Source organism: Neodiprion virginianus, chromosome 7 (assembly GCF_021901495.1).
Source record: "Neodiprion virginianus isolate iyNeoVirg1 chromosome 7, iyNeoVirg1.1, whole genome shotgun sequence".
Lineage (NCBI taxonomy): Eukaryota > Metazoa > Arthropoda > Insecta > Hymenoptera > Diprionidae > Neodiprion > Neodiprion virginianus.
This window is the reverse complement of record NC_060883.1, coordinates 3,765,410-3,785,792: the sequence shown is the minus strand read 5'-3', so window position 1 is coordinate 3,785,792 and position 20,383 is coordinate 3,765,410. Positions and strand designations below refer to the sequence as shown.

Here is a 20,383-nt window from a genome sequence, read left to right as displayed (position 1 = left end):
GAGAAAAAAATTTTATATTAATAAAGCAATTCATATTTAAATTTCGAACGTCCGGAACGATAGCATCTTTATTGCGGGCGATGTGGGCGTGAAGCGACGCGTGACGGTAAGGATGTGTGTATTATATTATTATATATAGCCATGATTCGCGCTTCGGGCACATTTCTCGTTATACTCACAGAATCGATATTCCAAGTACCAAGCTGAGTCGATTAGGGTTTCTTATTTAGTCCCGCGCTTCGAATAACCGAACGCTTGTATCGGTTCAGGGATAACGTATAACTCGTTTCTAAAAAAAAAAAATGTTCCAATTTTTAGAAACGTCTTTGAGGGTTATACCAAAGCTGTTTGATCTTTAAGGGTTACGGTCTGCAGGATCAAAGTAGCGGAAAATAGATGTTCAAATTTACTCAATTTGAATTGATGGGGTGAAAGAGGAAAATATGAGTACGATACTACGAACCTATTCTTCTGATGAAAAGTTGTTGAAATATAAATTGAACGTCGATATTAGTTATATATATATATTCTGTTTATGTCCATAGGTAAGAGTAGGTATAGTACGTATGTGTGTGTGTAGGCTGAGCAATAGCGTACCGGCAGGTAGATCGCCCCAGTGCGTATTGCGGGTTAGCTCTGAACCCAGCGTTTGCTTGACAGCCAATATTTGTATTCAAAGTAATATTAGTAAAGATCCGGGTCTTAATCAAAAATAAACTGCAGTATAAACAAATACCCTGTGTACCTTTTTCATTTTACTTCCACAACCTATATCAGGTTATGGGCCCAGTTACGAAGGTTTAACGCGAAAAGTCAGTGATTAGCTCATCGACGCTTTATTCAAAAGTGAAAAACCAATATGGCAGCCAGTACGTCGTTGAGCGGGCTTCAGACAATCGAAAAGTTGAAAGGCCGCGAAAATTATGATGATTGGGCAGTGGCAATGGAAGCTTACTTGACCCACGAAGATTTGTGGGATTTTATTAATCCCGACAATGCAGCGGCAGTTCCTACCGACCCCCAGAAAGACAAGAAAACTCGCGCCAAAATCATCCTTGCGGTCGAGCGGCAGGTATATGGACACGTAAGAGATTTGAATACGGCCCGTGATGTGTGGTTGGCTCTAAAGAAAACCTATGCAGATACAGGAGTGACCAGGGGTCTGCAACTGATAAAGTTGGTTACAGACACGAAGCTCGAAAATTGTTCGTCCGAAGAAAATTATATTGATACAATTGTATCGGCCGCTCACCAGTTGAAGAGTATCGGCTTGGAGTTCCCGGACAAAGTAATAGGAGCAATTCTGTTGAATGGTCTTCCCGAAGTATACAAACCCATGGTCATGGCTCTGGAAAGTTCCAAGATTGATCTAACGACAGACTTGGTGAAGACAAAGATTTTACAAGATGTTAAGTGGTTTTCAACGGAACAAAACAATGACTTGGCATTCTTTTCGCGCGCAAACGCTGGATACAAACCAAACAGAGGTGGAAGAGGCGTTCAGAGAGGCAGATCATCATTAATCTGCTATAGATGTAACCGTCCTGGACATTACGCAAGAAATTGTCGTCGAGTTAGTGGTAATAGCAGCAACTGGAGTCAAAATAATAACAACAGCGGTAACAACAGGAGAGATGGGTCTGGTGCCATGGCAGCTCAAGGCGGTGATGAAGAAGACGAGTACGAAAGCGCCGAGATTGAGTATGCGAGTGTGTTGCTGATAGCGATGGGCACATGTAGTAGCGACTCATGGATGATAGACTCAGCTGCTTCGAGGCATATGTGTAGTAATAGAGGTATGTTCGAGAATATGCGTGATTCGAAAATCAAAATAATAATAGTAGCGAATAAACAGAAACTCAAGGTATGCGGAGAGGGCGATGTAAATCTGTATACGCACCATAATAATAAGAGAGTATTAATTAAGTTAAAGAATGTTTTGTATTCACCAGAGTTGGCTTCGAATTTATTATCCGTAGGTATAATGACAAAATCGGGTTGGAACATTGATTTCAAAGAGAAAGATTGTAAGATCTTTAATAAGCGTTCAGATATTGTTATTGTCGGAAATAAAAGTAAAAATGGTGTGTATGTCTTAGATATCAAGAATGATAAAATAAATAGTCCTAAATCTATTTTCAGTTGCCCTGCAGTAGTGAAGAAGGTTCAAAGTAAAGGGGAAAGTTTGGAATTATGGCATCGGAGAATGGCTCATTTAAATGTTGATGCTTTGAAAAAATTGTTAAGTAATTATGTAGATATTCAAGTAGTAAATGATAAAAATTTTTTCTGTGAGATTTGCCCAATGGCCAAGCATCCAAGACATTGTTTTAAATCCAGCTTTAATAGAGCCAGTAAAAAATTAGAGTTAATCCATTCAGACGTCTGCCAAGTTCCAACTTTGTCTTATGATGGATACAAATATTTTTTAACTTTTATAGATGATTACAGTCGAAAATCAGTAATTTATTTCCTTAAATCCAAAGATCAAGCTACTAATATGTTTTTGCAATTTAAATCTTTAGTTGAAAATGAAACGAGTAGTAAAATTATTAATCTAAGAATAGATAACGGTACTGAGTATTTAAATAAACAATTTAAGGATATTTGTATTAAAGCAGGAATAAATATTCAAACAACGATTCCAGGTAATCCTCAGCAAAACGGCCGAGCGGAAAGGCTAAATCGTACGTTACTAGATAAAGCTCGTTGCATGTTGATAGATGCGAATTTGTCAAGTAAATTTTGGAAAGATGCCGTAGCGACGGCCGCTTATTTATATAATAGGTCCCCTCACGCGGCACTTGAATGGAAAACTCCCGAAGAACTTTGGAGTTGTAAACTTCCGGACTTAACAAGCGTTAAAATTTTTGGTTGCAAAGCGTTCGCTCGAGTGCCGTCGGAGAAAAAGAAAAAATTAGATCCTCAATCTGTAGAATGTAAATTTATAGGTTATTGCCCGAGTCAAAGAGGTTTTAGACTTTGGGATATTGTAAACAAAAAAATTTTAGTAAGTAGGGATGTAATATTTGTTGAAAAATCTGTAAATTCTAAATGCTCTGTTGATAATGTTCAAAATAATTCTAAAAATATCGCTTTACTACCTATTCAAGAAAAGTCAGAAACGATTGATCAACCGAATCTCGAACGAAATCAAAATCGCGATAACGTGGACGAGATGGGTGCCAATGAACAGGCTAAACAACCGACTGAACCTGTGATTAGAAGAACATCTACTAGAGATAAAAAACGTCCAGCATATTTGCAAGATTACGTTACAAATTTTTCGTCGACGTCTAGTTCAAATCCATTTTCAGCGAATAGTACTTTAGAAACAAATCAATCAATTGATAGTAATAATTCTTTTGATGATTATCAAATGGTCCAAATCGATTCCACTCCTGCAACATACCGAGAAGCGATAGAGAGTCCTGAAAAATCTTCCTGGATCCAAGCGATGGATAAGGAGATGAGCTCGATAAATAAAAATAATACTTGGACACTTGTAGACTTGCCTATCGATCGAGAACCAATAACTTGCAAGTGGGTCTATAAGAAAAAGGTTGATGAAAGAGGTAATGCTTTCTGTAAAGCGAGACTCGTCGCTCGCGGTTTCGACCAAGTTCCAGGAATAGACTATAGCGAAACGTATTCGCCAGTAGTGCGCTATACAACTTTACGCGTGTTGTTCGCCTATGCAGCTAGAAAAGGTTTGGATATTCTTCATTTCGATGTGGAATCTGCATATCTTCACGGTGAGTTGGATGAAGAGATTTATTTAACTCAGCCGGAAGGCTATGAACAACAGGGTATTGAAGGAAAATTCTATCTATTAAACAAGGCACTCTACGGTTTAAAGCAAAGTGGCCGAGCATGGAATAAAAGGATAGATGGTGATTTAAAATTGATGAATATGACGCAGTCCAGGCAAGATCCATGCGTATATTTTTATATCGATGAAAATGTCATTTTAATTACAGTTATTTATGTCGACGACATTCTTACGTTCACAAATAGTATACATTGCGTAAAAACTCTCTTTGATAATTTATCTAAGAAATATCCCATAAAGAATTTAGGTGAAGCGAAGAGATTCCTAGGAGTAAATATAAGTCGCGATAAAGAAAACGGTTGGATAAGCTTAGATCAAATGCATTATGTAGAATCCCTTTTGCACAAGTTCGGCATGAGTGATTGTAATTCAGTGTCGACTCCAATCGAAACAACAGATTTTCCTGCACCAAGACAAAGGGATACGCGAAAGCCAGCAAACATACCTTATCAATCAGCGGTTGGTAGTCTCATGTATTTATTACAATGGACAAGGCCTGACCTTGCATACGCTATTGGTGCTGTTAGTAAATTTAATTCCAATTATACCGAAGAGCATTGGGAATTAGTCAAACGAATTTTTAGATACCTAAAGGGCACAGCATCATACAGACTGTATTATTTCAAATCAGGGAATCAGGATTTGTTTGGCTATAGCGATGCTAGCTATAATCAAAGTCTGCAAGATCCAAGACCAGTCGTGGCTTATGTTTTTATTATGCAAGGAGGCGCAGTCAGCTGGCGTTCCACAAGAAAAACTTTAACCAGTATTTCGTCGGAAGAAGCAGAATTTGTAGCAATGTCAGACGCAACCCAAGAAATCATTTGGTTGAGAGAATTGACCATTGAATTAAACATCATATCAAATAGTCCTATCCATTTAAAATCTGATTGTCGACCAGCGATTGATCATATCAAAAACGCGAATTATAGTTGTAAAACTAAACACATAAATGTAAGAATGTCTTTTGTCAGAGATCATGTACTTCAAAAAACTATCACATTAGATTTTGTCCCAACGAACGAAATGGTAGCTGATGCGATAACAAAAGCTGTAAGAATTAATAAATTAAATTTTTTCATCACCCATACAGGTTTATATAATACTTTTTTGTAATATATATATATATTTCTTCTTGTAAGTGGAGTTCAATTTAGGGGCAAGTGTTGAAATATAAATTGAACGTCGATATTAGTTATATATATATATTCTGTTTATGTCCATAGGTAAGAGTAGGTATAGTACGTATGTGTGTGTGTAGGCTGAGCAATAGCGTACCGGCAGGTAGATCGCCCCAGTGCGTATTGCGGGTTAGCTCTGAACCCAGCGTTTGCTTGACAGCCAATATTTGTATTCAAAGTAATATTAGTAAAGATCCGGGTCTTAATCAAAAATAAACTGCAGTATAAACAAATACCCTGTGTACCTTTTTCATTTTACTTCCACAACCTATATCAAAAGTAATTTATAAAAATAAAGAAAGTCGCTAAAATTACAGAGAATTCAATTTCACGTTTCAACAACGATCCGCAAGATTAATACGGCGAATGAATTTTGCGAAATTTTCAAAGCGGCGTGTGGTTGCAATAATGAGAGAGCAGCGTTGGCTGCCAATCTGGACTAATTGCGTCAATTTCTGCGAGAGGATCGTCCATCTAATTACCGTTTATCGTCGAGTCGAGTGTGGATGCGAAACGTGCGGAGGTTCAGTTGTGCAATAATAATTGCACAGACCGGAGTAAAGAGCTCACGCTTTGTGGGGAAATCCCCCCCGACACGAAGAGACTCGAACGTTGTACAATCAAGGTGTGCTGCACTTCGGGTTAAACGGGGTTAACTTGATCTCGTAACCGAGCGGTGCATCAATCGCCAAATTAATATTCATCGCCACGCGAGAAACCTGCGAGTCAACGATCCCAAGACCAACTCTGAGAAAAATTTCATTTGTTACAGTAACTAGAAAAGTTGAGTAAAACAGGTATCGTTAAAAAAAACTGTTTGAATATCGTTGGAATTACGAAAAACTAGCTGCGCCTAACCGTTTCGCGCTATTGTCGATTTTTTTTTGGTTATTGCAACGCAAAATCAGTTTCTGAGGTTTACTCTACTCTTTTTAGTTAAATAAGGCTTTGGCGTCAATTTATTCTAGCGCAAGCATTAAATTTTCGCAACAGCTGCAAGAAAATATAGCAACAGCGATCGTAATGAGTGAGAATAGTAACGGATACTAGACTTTCTGTAACAGCTAGAAAACTAATTTTCATTCTCTACCTGGAATTATATTTTTCGATTGTGGCAAAAACTGAAAATAGTTAAGGACTGAGCAGTAACCGGAACTGAAAATTTCTCAGTGAAGGAACCCGCTTTTCTAACAACAGTCAGTACTTTTTCTCTGTTTCCAATTTTACCCTCAATTTTTGCACAATTCTAAGATCAGTTCCTGAAATAAAGACTGCGACACCGAAAGGAAATCAAGAATGTATAAAAAATATACTTTTAAAGTGGCCGTTTTGTACTTACAATAAGGTGTCATCGTTTTGGAATCACTTCCAAATCCACTTACAGGCACTTCATAACGTCTCGCGAGGTTGATTGAAATTATCCCGAAGTCACTTAAAATCACTTGTGATTACGCGTGGAAACTTGATCCAAGTCACTCAAAGTTGCGTAAAGTCATTGAACTCCACTTGCCAGGTCTCTAGAAATCATAGAACTCAATCATTCGACTTGAATCACAGTATCACTTAATACCCATTAGCTTAGGTCACGTAAAGTCATGTCAATGCGATTGAACTCACACGAGGTCAAGCTAATTAAATTGCTAGTTCAATTTTACATGGAATGATTTAAACAGTTCATGTTCAGTTTGAGTTACGTGGTCACTTAACGGACCGATGTTGATTCAATCGAATTTTAATTTACTCATGTTTGTAGAGTTACCCAAGTTACTTCACATCGTCTGGTTATTTTCGATCTCTTTAAGTCACTTCAAGAATCCATAGTTTGCTCACTTCGCTTCGTTTCAAAACACGAAAACATTCGATTAAATCACCCGAACATTATACCTAACAGAAGCGTCGAACACTGATTTAGATCACGGGCCACCGATGACTCGTCAAGTTAATAAAAACACCCAAGCCTTGACATTTGCAAGTTAATGAATTTTTCATCCCCTCAGGCCCGTTCGAATCCACAGAGTAAAAACGCGTGTCGCTATTGCCCAAGGTACGACATCCTATTCGCTATGCACAGACACAACAACACAACCACAACCCCGATCGTTTTACTACTTCAACGCGTGTTACACCCGTTACGGCGAGTACCTGACAGCATGAAAGGTTTGATTACACCTGCGCACTCTCACCTGCCTAGGCGTTCAGGCTTGAAAAATATACAAGTGGGAAGAAAAAAGTTAAACCCAACGGTCGTAAAAAAAACCCACCCGACGATTAGGCCACCAATCCATGCCTTTGGGTTCACGTCTGCCGTGGGTAGCCGGTACTTTGAAGCCCAAAGGCACCTCAAACCGCTTACTCCCATTCCACGGTGTGACCGACCCACACTGGATTCGAGACTTTGACACACTGCAGCACTGTCGCATTTCGTGTAACGGAAAACATATCGCTGGAAAGGTGTTGACGTCGAAGGTTCGTGTGTCCTTTGGAAGATTGTTTTGATCACCTCTACGCCTTTGCGATACGTATATTCACGATCGTGTTTACACAAGTTCCGCTTCACTCGATACCGTTAATATACTACAGTAATGGAGTTAAGCTTTGTCTCGTGATCCGATGATCTACCACCAATTAGTTCACCTCGGTATCGACTTGACTGAATGCTGGTCGTGCCCACTCTGCGGGAATAGCGAGACTGGCTCATCTCAATTTGTGATTATCAAGACCGGAGATTCTCGGTTCAGAATCTACAGAATTATACACTATAGTCGTATGCCAATATGCGGATTACGTAATTTGTTTTTGTACAGTCTGTATACAGCAGTGATCGTTATTCTCCCTTATTTATGTGTACCTTGAATTCAACCTTGAAGACGAAGTTTTGACGCTCTACAGTTTCCGAAACGTTGCAGTTGCCTGGTGTTTATTACTTTGAATACCGTTTAACTTTCCAATTTCTGCTTACGCATCAAACACCCGGTTAAATCCATGCGTCAGATCAGTTTTGGCGGTGGTGATACCGCGCCACTCATTTCGTTATCTCCGATCTTGACGTTTGCCCAGGACCACATGCGTGATGCAGACGATGCGGAACGTGAGTCCACATAGTCATACATCCGGAGTGACAATGGCGATGTTGTGGCCGTTGGATGGTTGATACTTGATACCAATTTATCAAGATGACTAATAAAAATGTGTGTCCAATAGCCCCATCGGCTCGGTAAAGCCACACACGTGCCTTCTTTGGTTCCGGGCAACAAGGAACGAGTCTGTTTTTATGACTCGACTAAACGGTGCCGCAGCCTCTACTTCGCTTTCCTTTTTCTTTTTTTTATTTTGTCCCGAGTCGGGTGCTTTGACTTCTTCGGCGTTCTTTTGCCCTTGACGGCCACTTCTTGTACTCCACCAACGGCCAAAACTACCGCTTCATTAAAACGAGTCTCGAGCCATCGGCAAGGTGAGCTGCTCCTGCACACCCTAATATTCAACGGATAGCGTTCTACGTAGCGGTTTCTGGATACCCGTTGCTGATATGAAGACATGACTTTAGCACTGATAACATGGCAGATTTCCCTGAATGAGTTTACCGAATTGTTAACACGTGGGCATTTCCTGTATTGTCTTATCTTCTAAATCGATAAACCAGGCTCACGATCATACTTCGGAATGTCGAGATTCTTGACGTCTTTAAACAGCTAAAATTTTCACTGAAATTTAGTAGAAAGTCATTCTATTAAACGTCAATAATACCTAGAAGTTTTCCACAAATCGAAGTGTTCTATGGTTGGAATTGATTCAAGTATCTGGACAGCGCTTCTGCAGTTCTATACGTCAGAATAAAGACTTTATCGTCAAATCATCTAGCAATAAATGCGCCCCCCAACCAGGATGATAACAGACACCAATACTCATTGTGACGACAGTAATAACATTAAGAATGGCGATCGGAGTCAGGGATAATTACAGCGATAACAATAAAACCGGTAATTACACGTCAGCTGCTGACATGTGACTGTTATTTCAGTTATGCCATTTGACCAGAAGGAAATCTAATTATCAGGCAATTGCATCGCGCACATCATGTCTCCGAGTGTATCGCGCGTTGTCATTTGATGGGACAACAGATTCTGCGGCGTAACGTTATGCCCCCGTCTACATGCGTATCATCCTACCCCTTGCCGTCAACACGTACGGTACGTGTATAATGTTGTTGCTGTTGTTTATTTTTTATTTATCACCGACAAAAGGGAACTCGACAAAGCACTCAAACGGACTAGTAATTACCCTGCAGCATCGACGTTGCTAGCTTTGAAACAGCGGTGAAACAGGTTAGGTACTTTTGTGAATCAAGAATCGAAAGAGCCAGTTGCTCTTCGGTATCGTTCAATCAGGGTATGAGGATATAAAGTTGTATCAAATAAACTCGCGAGTCAAATCTCGTTTCAATTAGAAACGATTCTCCGTTTTTTCAAGCTTCTTTGAATCGTTTGGTTAATAGTTACTCATGGTAACTTTGGGACAGTAGGTATGTTCAGTAGCGATCATCGTATAATAATGAGAGCTTTTTGAACGTTTGAATTCAAGTTGACATCGCATATTGAAAAAAATTAGGAACACCTACTCGAACCCTACGTTCAAGCAACTTCTCCAATAGTCCGTAATTGACAGGACGAAATTGAACCATTGATGACCGATGTAGCGATGTAACGACGACGTGCGCTGAGAAAAATTTCATTTGTTACAGTGAATAGAAAAATTTAGTAAAACAAGTAACGTTGAAAAAACTGTTTGAATATTGTTGGAATTACGAAAAACGAGGTACGCTTAACCATTTTGCGCTATCGTCGATCCTTTTTTGGTTATTGCAACGCAAAATCAGTTTGTAAGGTTTGCTCTACTTTTTTAGTTAAGTAAGGCTTTAACGTCAATTTATACTTGCACAAGCATTAAATTTTCGCAACAGTTGTAAGAAAATCTAGCAACAGTGATCGTAATGAGAAAGAATAGTAACGGAACTAATTTTCATCCTCTATCTAGAACTATATTTTTCGATTGTAATAAAAAATAAAAATAGTTCAAAACTGAGCGGTAACCGTAACTAAAAATTTCTCTCGGCATGATTAATAACAGACATCAAAAGCTCGAGTCTTTCGAAACCAACGAAAATTTTCTCCGTAACTTGGAAAGATGTCGTTACGAAGAAGACAAGCTCCCGCTGTTGGTTTTCCATTTACGTTGCAGCTGACTTCTTACCCGCCATTTCTTACCGAGCACCCCGTCTTCTGGAGAGGCCAGGATTCCTCGTGACCCCGATCTTGATCTCTGGTAGGTACATTTACCTGCGGTCTGTGCGGTGCTGTTCGAGCTGCAGGCAAAGCGCGAGCAGATACACGAAGAGTAAGAGAGAGAGAGAGAGGGACGGGGGGAGGGGGAGGGGGGGCAAAAGGGGGAAAGGGGGGAGGGGGTTACCCGGGGCAATGCAATTCGTGTTTTCAAGCTATTTGCGAGAGTGCCCTGGGCCAGGCGCACTCCAGAGTCTCTCGGGCCTGTTTTAATAGCTCATTTCGAACATTTCGCCTGCGCGGAGGAGGACGAAGGGATGGAAGCCCCCTAACGTCCCTGGGACATGCGAACCCGCCGGAATTAGACGACGGCCTGTCCACGAAATCCCGAGCCCTCTAGCTCTTGGCCCCTTCATTCTCTGCGGGAAACGTAGTCGCAACGTCCTCGCAAAATTACCCGACGAGAAATACGTATCAACGTTCACTGGAACCCGGACCAAGGAGTTGAAGGGTCAGCTTTGATGGCAACTAAGCTGGGGAAAACGAAAATTCCATAGTTCGGGGATGGGAAATGATCTTCGATATTCGTTTGATCATAGGATTCGAGGAAAAAATTATACTGAAAATGGTAACGAACTGGTTTCGGTTCTTAGTATAATATTTCTTTTTTTTTTTCGACAATTTCTCGGTCGTTGATCCCGAATTTTGATTCAAGGGTTCAGAATTACTGTTGATAATTTTTTTAAACTATTTACCAGATAGTCATATGCATTTCTGAAATAAAATTTTCAGATCGAAAAATGTATTGGCTCTTTAATACTGGAATGTATCTTCCGAAATCAAGATTTTGGCATTGGATTGAAAATTGGTGGCTGAAAAAACTCCTTGAAATTCGATTTCATCGTGGAATTTAAAAAATGTTAGGACTACAAGAAAACTTGAAAACAATCGATTCGTATGCGAATCAGAACTTACTGAAATCCTGAAAATCATTAATACTCGTCCAGTCATTTTGAATTGTACAATATTCATCTGTGACAAGATTCAGAAATAAAAATTAAAATGCTCTTGACGAAGGTAAGATTATTTTCTTTTCACATAATTCCACCAATGTTCAACCTAAGATGAATTCAGACATCAAATTCTGATCAAGTGCAGAAAAATCTCGTCAGCAGGGTCGAAGATTTATCACCATAATCGCATGACGGAGCCCAATTCCCCCATGAAATACGTAATGGTGAAAAATCGCATTCTCTTGTATTTTCATTTCGGAATATCATAAGTCCGTGGAACGTTGTGGAGTTTTTTCGACCGTCTAGACAGGCATCCTCCTATCCATTGCTCGCCCGTTATTACGCGAGTGGGTATCGAGTCATTACCGGGACACAAGGATCTAAAAAAGAAAGCCCCGCCAAATGGGCGCCAAGTTTCAACCGCGTCTTTCCCACACATGACGAAAATTTCTCGGCCCCGCTTTCATGTTTCAAATAATCTCCAGAGCTCGGACATAAAATTGAGTCACTGTCCGCCGAATTTTTATTATTATACCGAGTCGGTAAAAAGGCGGTGGACATAACATATTTCTTGCCACCGCTTTGTGAGTTATAAGTAAGAATCCTAGCAACTTCGACCGCCCTTATTTTTACCCCGTCGAATCTGTCCGGGACGCCGGTCGCCAATGCTCGTAATTTGTCAGCAAGATTTCTTCCCTAGCATTTCTCCAATTCCGAAAACCTGCAGCACATCCTCTGCATATTTCTTCAAATTCATATTCATGAAACCGAAAATTCACTTTCAGTAATCGTCGTTAAATACGTTCGACTGAAAATTCAATTCCTGAAACCGTAACTTTGCTAAAGTTCGGCTACGATGAAAAGAAAAGCTTTTGGTAACCATGGATCGGTGGTTTTATAAATGGCGGAAGAATTTTTGTTCCTGCAAAAAATTTGTAGTCGAATATATTTATTGAAATTTTTTTTACCCAAGCAACTTGTAAAGTGAGGTACCGCGTTAAATACTATCAACAAGTATTTTGTGCTGAGAAAAGAAGCTTTAAAAGATTGAGGAAGAAGACTGTAATTGAAGACTTTGCTACAAGTGCCAAAATAAGTATTGAAATTAGAAAAGCAAAACGCTTTTCAATATCGATCGAGATGCGAATGAAAACATTTGCTCATTCCGTAATTTGATTGAGGAATATAAGCTTGAAATTCAACAGAGCGCGGAGAGGTTTTTGGAAGTAAAACAGACCTACCTGATCGTGGAAACAATGGATACACATTTGATACATTTCGCGATGTAATGTGTAGAAGACGAGAAACTCGATGACTGGAAACGGCGGATTTCTAACTGCTGCGAAGCGATAAACACAATAGCAACGCCAGACAAATCGAGAAACGACGTATAACTCGAGATTTCGAAATGTCAAAGTTCGCGAAGCTTAAACGAGCATCTCGCGTACTCGAAACTGGATAAATTCAGGAAGAAGAAAGAATTGGCGAAGAAAGATATACATGTACATATAGCTATGGCGAGACAAGAGGTGAAAACGGAAACGGGTCTTAGAAAAGTACGAAGAAAAAAAAAAAAAAAGACCGAGAGAATAGAACAGAATAGAACATTTATTTATTATACTAGGGCGGAGACCCTTGGGTATATATGAGCAACGGTATACACGATCGGATATCTTGATAACTAACTATGCTAATTTACAGAGAAAATTGAGTAAATGTAGAAAAGAGAATAAAGGGGATGTAGAGAGCAGGGAAGATCATGAGAAAATTTGAGCAACGATAAGGATAATAGTAACATACATAATAATGAAAATAATAGTCATTATAATAATGACAATAATAATGATAATAATGATAATGATGATAATAATAATACTGATGATGATGATGATGATGATGATAATGATGATGATAATGATAATAATTGATTCGAGAAAGTTCTAGAAAGTTCGAGATGGAGGGTACTAGACCGTGCGTATAAATTCGAAAGAGAGAGAGAGAGAGGAAGAAAATGATCGACATTATTAGATTTCCTCCCGGAAGTTCTACACATTCGATATTATTGCAGGACTCCGGCCAACAGAAGCAAGTTAACGCGCCGGGGAGGAGGAGGAGGAGGAGGACGAAGAGCTTGCGGCGGGTGAAGAAAAAGCTCGGCTCACAGTCCCGGGCGTATCGATACGTGGCAAGCTTATCCCGTTTTTTTTTTTTCGGATATTCTCCCCCCTGCATGTGCGATTTTCGTTTCGTTACATGCGGTTTTCAGACATTGCATACATTCTCCGAGGAAAAAAATTGGGAATATCGGGTGGGGGTCAAAACTTGGATGGGTCAATATTTCGAACGGCTGATATATCGAATTTCGAACATGTGAAAATAAAATAATGGAAGTCAAAATTTCGGACAATTTCATATTTCTTTATTCTACTTTCGCATGTTTCAAAATTCGAGACCATTTACGAAAAGTATCGAAATAAAAATCGATCGAAGTTTTGGTTTCGGTTCCGGTTGCGGCCAGTTTCGGGTTCGAAAATTCTGGTTAGAGCGAAAGTTTTAAAACTTGGCGGAAAATAGCGTTCGTGTAGTGGGGGAAATTTATTTGATTGCGATGCGTGTAACTGAAGTTCCTAATAAAGATTTTAAAATTGATATAAGTTGTAGTTTTATGGTAGTTTCTTTCTTAATAATTTTTTACCTATATTGGATTCTGAATATAAAGTGATTTTTACAATTTTGAAAAATGGATCAAGATTCCTGAATTATCGAATCACGGAAAATTCCAAAAAGTTTCATAAGTATTCAGAGAAATCAATGAATTCATTTAATATGAAATAAGAAAAATTTTACCAGAGATTTGTTGAACAAATTTTTGTTCAAACAATTTTTTAACAACTTCTTAGCATTATTACTATTCAAAACTAATTATTTTATTGACTAGGTTATGATAATAAAATACAATGATGAACAAAAAAATTTCAAGCAATCGCGCCGAATTTGCGTTGTTTCGATTTGCGCTCAATTATTTTCTTTCGTATTTTGTTTTTTTTTTTGTGGTTTCGCGATTCCAACGGTGTTATCAAGTGGGTGGTTCGATTTTATGGGAGCCCCAATTTCACCCCTGCATTCACCGCAAGTACCTACTCCAGGGGCCGTTAATTAATGTATCGTATTTTCGGCAATCGAGGGGTCAAAGAATTTGACAAAATATTGCCAAATATTTTGGGGTAGGTTTCATAAAATGCCGGTATTTTCGGACGCTTTATTACAATTTGAGTTTTCATTTCTTCCGCATTCCTGGGACGTGACTGAACGGGGTGGAAATGAATTATCGTCTAATCAAAATTTTGTTGGCACTGATAGAACTGCATAACTTTGCCCGGAGCTTATCTCGATAATTTTCAATAGCAAAAACAGGTGCACAAGATTATTGAACACTGTCGAAAATTCACTGTTCATTACAGTTACACAGTTATAATCAGGGTGTATAATGGAGGATTAGTCAAATCGAGCGAAAGAACGAGATTTTTGTTGTTTTCGCTCTTTTACTCACTTGAAGTTGGTATCGAAAGCATCAGAAGTGAATTTTTTCAGATCTTCCTGACCACGAATTTTCTCACCACAGCTAGTCGAAAAATCAACTTTTGACAATTTCTCATTTTCTCAAGTCAACGTAGCTTGAAATTTAGATTACATGTGGAAAAAGTTTCTATTCGAAAGGTTTGCATCTTTGTATGGAATTTCTAAGAACGATTTTGTGCGATCTTACATGCCCCGTTAAAGTACAGTTTTGACGGGAAATCCTGTAAAATCTTCCGTAGCAAAACAGTGCCCGGAATCTAATTGGCTGAAATTTTTACACAGCGTGTCTTTTTCAACGCCAAAGATCGTCTACGAGTTTCGTAGTGGACGGAAAAGCAGTTCGAAAATCACGAGTAACAGCGTACACGGAACTGCGAAATTTCTCATCCACACGCGGCACAACGCGGCGGTGCGAACGGTAAAAGTTATACAGTCGGTGTTTCGATACGCAACGAATCGTCGAATTCTTACCTTGGATGAGTCTGCTTCGGAATTCACACGTCGTGTCGGGAATCTTGATAAACGACTGGCCGAAGAAAACGAATCTTGATAAACGACAAGCCGCAGTAAACTCCTCGAGAAAAAGTCGACAATCGAGATTATAAACAAGACGCGTAACAATTGAAGATCGCTCTCGAGCGCGCAGCAGCGCCACGCGGAGGGCAAGCGAACAACTCGCCGCGGCGGCAAGTTTGAACCGAATTCTCGCCGCTGCGTGAATACTCCTTGATATATCTTCCGAACCGCTTCACCGCACACTATGAAGTTTGCAGAAAACCTTTCGCATCGACGAAGGCACGCTGTGTGTAAATTGTTTCTCATTTGATTTCGGCACTTTTCGGTTACGAATAACTTGCGCGGATTTTGTATCAAAACTACACTGAACCGGGGTATGAAAAATCCGAAAAAAATACTCTCGAGAAGTTCGCGAGAGAATCTAAAATTTTTGCAAAGAAACTTTTTCCACACTTCGTCCAGGTTTCAAGCTACGTAGGCGCGAAAAATCAAAATATTCTTGAAATCAATTTATTGGACGAGTTGTCATGAAAAAATCATGTGTCGAAAAAATCTGATAAAATTCAAAATTCATCCTTTCGACATGTACTTTGACTGTGTGAAAAGGCAATTAGATTAAAATGGTTCGGGGAAACCGATGGTCCTATTTGACTTGGAATACCCCTATATACACGAACAATAAAAATGAAGGTTAAAAAATTCCAGAATCTGTTTCCACTGTAAAAAAAACATCGATCAACGAATCTCAGAAGTATTTTTCGATCTTGTATGCGACGATTTTTTTTTTTGAATTATCTAAACTCCCGACTAATTACTGTATCTTTGCCGGAGAGTGAATGGCGACACGAAAAAAGGGTTAAAAAGGAGGGTCAGGAATGCAGGTTTTGGGGCCCGCGGCGATGCGTCAGACGAGACTTAAGACCATGGATACACACCGACATGTCTGCAATAAAACAACAGCACTTTTAACCGATGGCAGCGTGCGGCGTGAGTCAATGAGAACCGTGGCACGCGTTCGCTCCACGAGTGACTCGACGACGTGACACGTGCCCTGCTGTGCGGAAGAGAAAAATAGATAAATAAAAAAACGATGAATGTAAACGAGAAGGCGAGAGATAGGCAAAGCGGAGATAGGGAGAGAGAGAGAGAGAGAGAAGAGAGAGAGACACGAGCGACACGAACACGTGGTGCTCAATTTTCTCCAGACGATTAATTTCAAATTATTAAATTATTTAAATCTATTTGATAGAACAGTTTTATTAGTAAAAATATTTTTATTAAAATTACATTTTTAGTATTATTTGAAGAAAAAATTATTTCAATATCGTTCGCTCACTGTGAAATTTTTTTCCAAACATAATTAATGACGAATCTTTTCACATTGGACAAAAAAAATATCGTCGCGCGAATTCGGAAAGGTGATTTTGAAATACGAATTTTAACATGTGTTGTGAAAATAGTGACAGATTTGAATCTTGCTGATTTCAATTTGATTGATAGTTTTGTTCAAACTGAATCGGTAGAATTCAGAAAATGGGTCTGATTATTTTTTTCCGTACCAATGTCTTTGAGTATAAATACTGTACATTTTTTACGGCTTATCATTTACGAATGATGCTCGAAAAGTTTTCAATAATTGTTTATTTCATCATGGTAATTTTGAGATAATCAGTCCAGTGACGAAGTGCGTTTAGAAATTCGAACCGCTCTGAAAAGTAGGAAAAAAAAACAATAAAAGATCCCATTCGGTACTAAACCAAATATATACGAAAATCTACTAAAATTCCAGATAAAAAAACTTTCAAACTCAAATTCTTGATAGATTATTTTTTTTTCTGTCTCACGTTTGTCAAGAATCTACATCGGGGACATGTAAAATATGAATGATGATAACTGTTTTTAATCATCAATTTTCCCACAAGTTATTTTAATTTTTCAATTCTACCGAAATGTAACTAATCATTTAAACATGGGAACCGAAGTACCTAGATAAGCCGTATTTTAATCATATAATCTTCGAGTTTCCGAGGGACGGTCAAAGGATGAATACTGCAGAGGTCAATAATAATGATAATAGCTGTGACGAAAATGATAATAATAATAACAGAGGGGTCTAGAGGCACGTGATAAAGACGACGCGTTGCCGTCCTCCGAATACCGAGCTCTATGGGTTCCCATATAATCCGTACCTCATACCTCTAGGTGTTTAGGTAGTCGCTATAACGTGAAACGTGGCGCTGGCACAATACTCGCTCTTAAATCATTTACAGCCATCCACACGACATATCGACGTTGTCGGTTCAACGACGTCCGCAGTTCGACCGATTAAACCTGCAGGATACGAAGATTTAATTATTATCACGTCGAGTGCCGAATGGTGAAACTTGATATTGCAGGAAACTGGCCGACTGAAATTTATCGCGTGATCAATTCACTCGAGGGAACTAAAATTGTTCGCTAATTTTTGTCAGATTAGATAATTAAGTAATGAAAATTAGTTTTCTAGCCGTTACCGGAAATGTAACAAATGAAATTTTTTCTCAGTGTAATTGGAAATAATATTAAATTCACGAATCAGAAGAAGAACAAGCAACGATTCTTGATAGTAACGAAAACTTCATCTATTTATTCAAATCTTCAAGCAATAATGAATCAATAGGTATATTAAAACGAGAGATTTTTTATTTCTTAACTCTTAATACAAATTAATCAGTCTCATTCATCAGGTTTGATTTCTCCAAAGATATTTTGGAGAAAAAAATTCTGTTACAGTCAGTAACAAACTTCCAAATAATGGACGAAAATTTTTAATCAAATTCACCTGTTAAAATTTTAGATACTTTGCATAAAACAGCAGCAGGTTAAAACTTTTCACTGATTGACTGACTGGCTGATTAATTGAGAAAAATTGTGAGCAGAAGCGAACGATTATTGAATGAGAAATCGTGCATTGTAAAATTTATACATGCAGTTAGCAGGCGAAGTAACACAAAGTTGCACTTTTGCGTATCGACTTTCCGTCAGAGAAAATCTGACACGTAATAATCGACAGAGAGAACGAAACACGACGGCGCTCTTCGTACTTCCCGAGATACGTTATTATTGTACAACAGTGGATCATTCGATTCGAGAATGAAGAATCTAGCAGTCTCGCCATTCTCGATCTGGCATAATAATCTATTCATCAAACAGCCCATTGTGCTTAGTTACGGTTGCGTGATAATTACGCGATCCGATTCCGGGCTTGATCTGTGCCATTGTGATAATGCTTCGGATATTTTTTTTTTTTTTTTTCAATTAAAACCCGTCTCATCGGAGAATCTGATACTGATTGAAACGTATCTTGTTATACACCAACTTTCGTTACGAGGATTTCAAATCATTTGCCGCATTCAAGAACACAGAATCGATGAAACTCGGCTTGAATTAACTCGCATTTGTTCTTTTCACCGTCACTGTATCGGTGCGATGAAATGTTACGTGAAAAATGAGTAACGGGATACATTTTTTCGCCGGAGAAATTGTTACAAAAATTTATCATCAACGATAGGTCTTTAATAAATTTTACATCCGATATATTTCAAGAGTTTTTCGATCCGTACATAAATTTAAAAATTACAACCGTTATTCTTCTATAAAAAAAAAAAAAAATTACAAATTAATTACAAATTTTTTTTTTATAATTAAGTCACTTTTGTTCGGTTTATTCTTCTGCGGGTTACTTTTGTGTCGTCATTTTTAATTGCATATTTTTTATTAGGTTATTTTTGTGCGGTCATTTTTGATCGGGTCACTTTTGTGCGAGTTATTTTTTATTAGTTTATTTTTGTGCGGGTTATTTGTGATCAAGTTATTCTCGAGTGGTCATTTTTGATCGAATCGTTCTTGTGCAAGTTACTTTAGTGTGGTTCATTTTTGTGTGAGTTATTTTTTATCAGGTTATCCTTGCGCGAGTTGTTTCTTACTAGATTATCTTTGCGCAAGTTATTTTTTATCAGGCTATTTTTGTCTGATCTTCTTTGATTGGGTCTTTTTTGCGGGAGTCGTTTCTTTTTTTTTTTCTTCTGTTTTTGGTACCGATTTAAACGCGTCAAAATTGAAACGAAACGGTCTCGACAAGTGATATGCAGACGGAATCTCTTTCTTTAAAATAAAAAATCCGTTTTCGGATACCGGAAGTGACGCGGAGCTCCGGGAGAAGCGACGCGTTATCTTTCGGATATGAGGAAGAGACAGAGGAAGAGAATTTGGCGGGACGGGCATCGATCAACGACAGAGCTCGTCGTTAAAATTTAAAACAACCGAGATACGGAAAGCTCTCTTCATTTCAGGACCGCGAAACGGGATCCCGCGGCCTTATTTTACCCCGGATGTTTCCGTCCAGATTTACGGGCATAAACGCAGATTCCCCCCCATTTTTCGTCTCAACGTTTGAGAAACTTATCGCTGCAATATGTACAAGACTCGCTCTCCGTTTTCGTGGCTTGATTTCTTCTCCCTCCGACATTCGTCGTTTTTTTTTTTTTTTTTTTTTTTTTTTTTTTTATTCTCATCTTTTTTTTATACCTACGCGTCATTTTGACCGAAAATTTTCTTTTCCCGGACTAGAAGGGAAGAAAAAATTTAAAAAAAAAGGTTTTACTAATCTCGAAATCTCTTTTTTGCAATTCCAACAATTCAAACAGATGTTTCAACGATACCTGTTTTACTCAATTTTTCTAGTTACTGTAACAAATGAATTTTTTCTCATCGAAGGTCCCTAAAAAATTGGAAGAGAAACTGAGGAACGATCTAAGAAGAAATCGGAAATTTGTCCACTCCTCATTTTTCAAGGAACGCGTTTGACGGCATCGTGAAAGTCGTTGACAAAAATTTCACCCCTCTGGAATTTTGGAAACTAAGAATCCGAAGAAACGACGCTAAAGAAATCCCGCAATTTTTGACAATACGCTAAATTGATAGTGCTCAAAAAAGGTGTGACAAATT

The 20,383-nt window shown here is 38.6% G+C and overlaps 1 protein-coding gene across 5 annotated transcripts in view; it reads right to left on the bottom strand.

Annotated features, from left to right (window-relative positions):
• Nucleotides 1-7,658, bottom strand: part of LOC124308940 (uncharacterized) — a 92,508-nt gene extending 84,850 nt beyond the window's left edge. For 4 of the 5 annotated variants that reach the window (XR_006909146.1, XR_006909147.1, XR_006909145.1 and 1 more), the window contains exons 1-2: nt 6,353-7,658; nt 180-289 (exon numbers count right to left, since the gene is read on the bottom strand). The gene's annotated coding sequence lies outside the window, so the exon portion shown is untranslated. The remainder of the gene's footprint in view (nt 1-179; nt 290-6,352) is intronic. The other variant, XR_006909148.1, reaches the window with a different exon arrangement.
• Nucleotides 7,659-20,383: the final 12,725 nt, after the last annotated feature.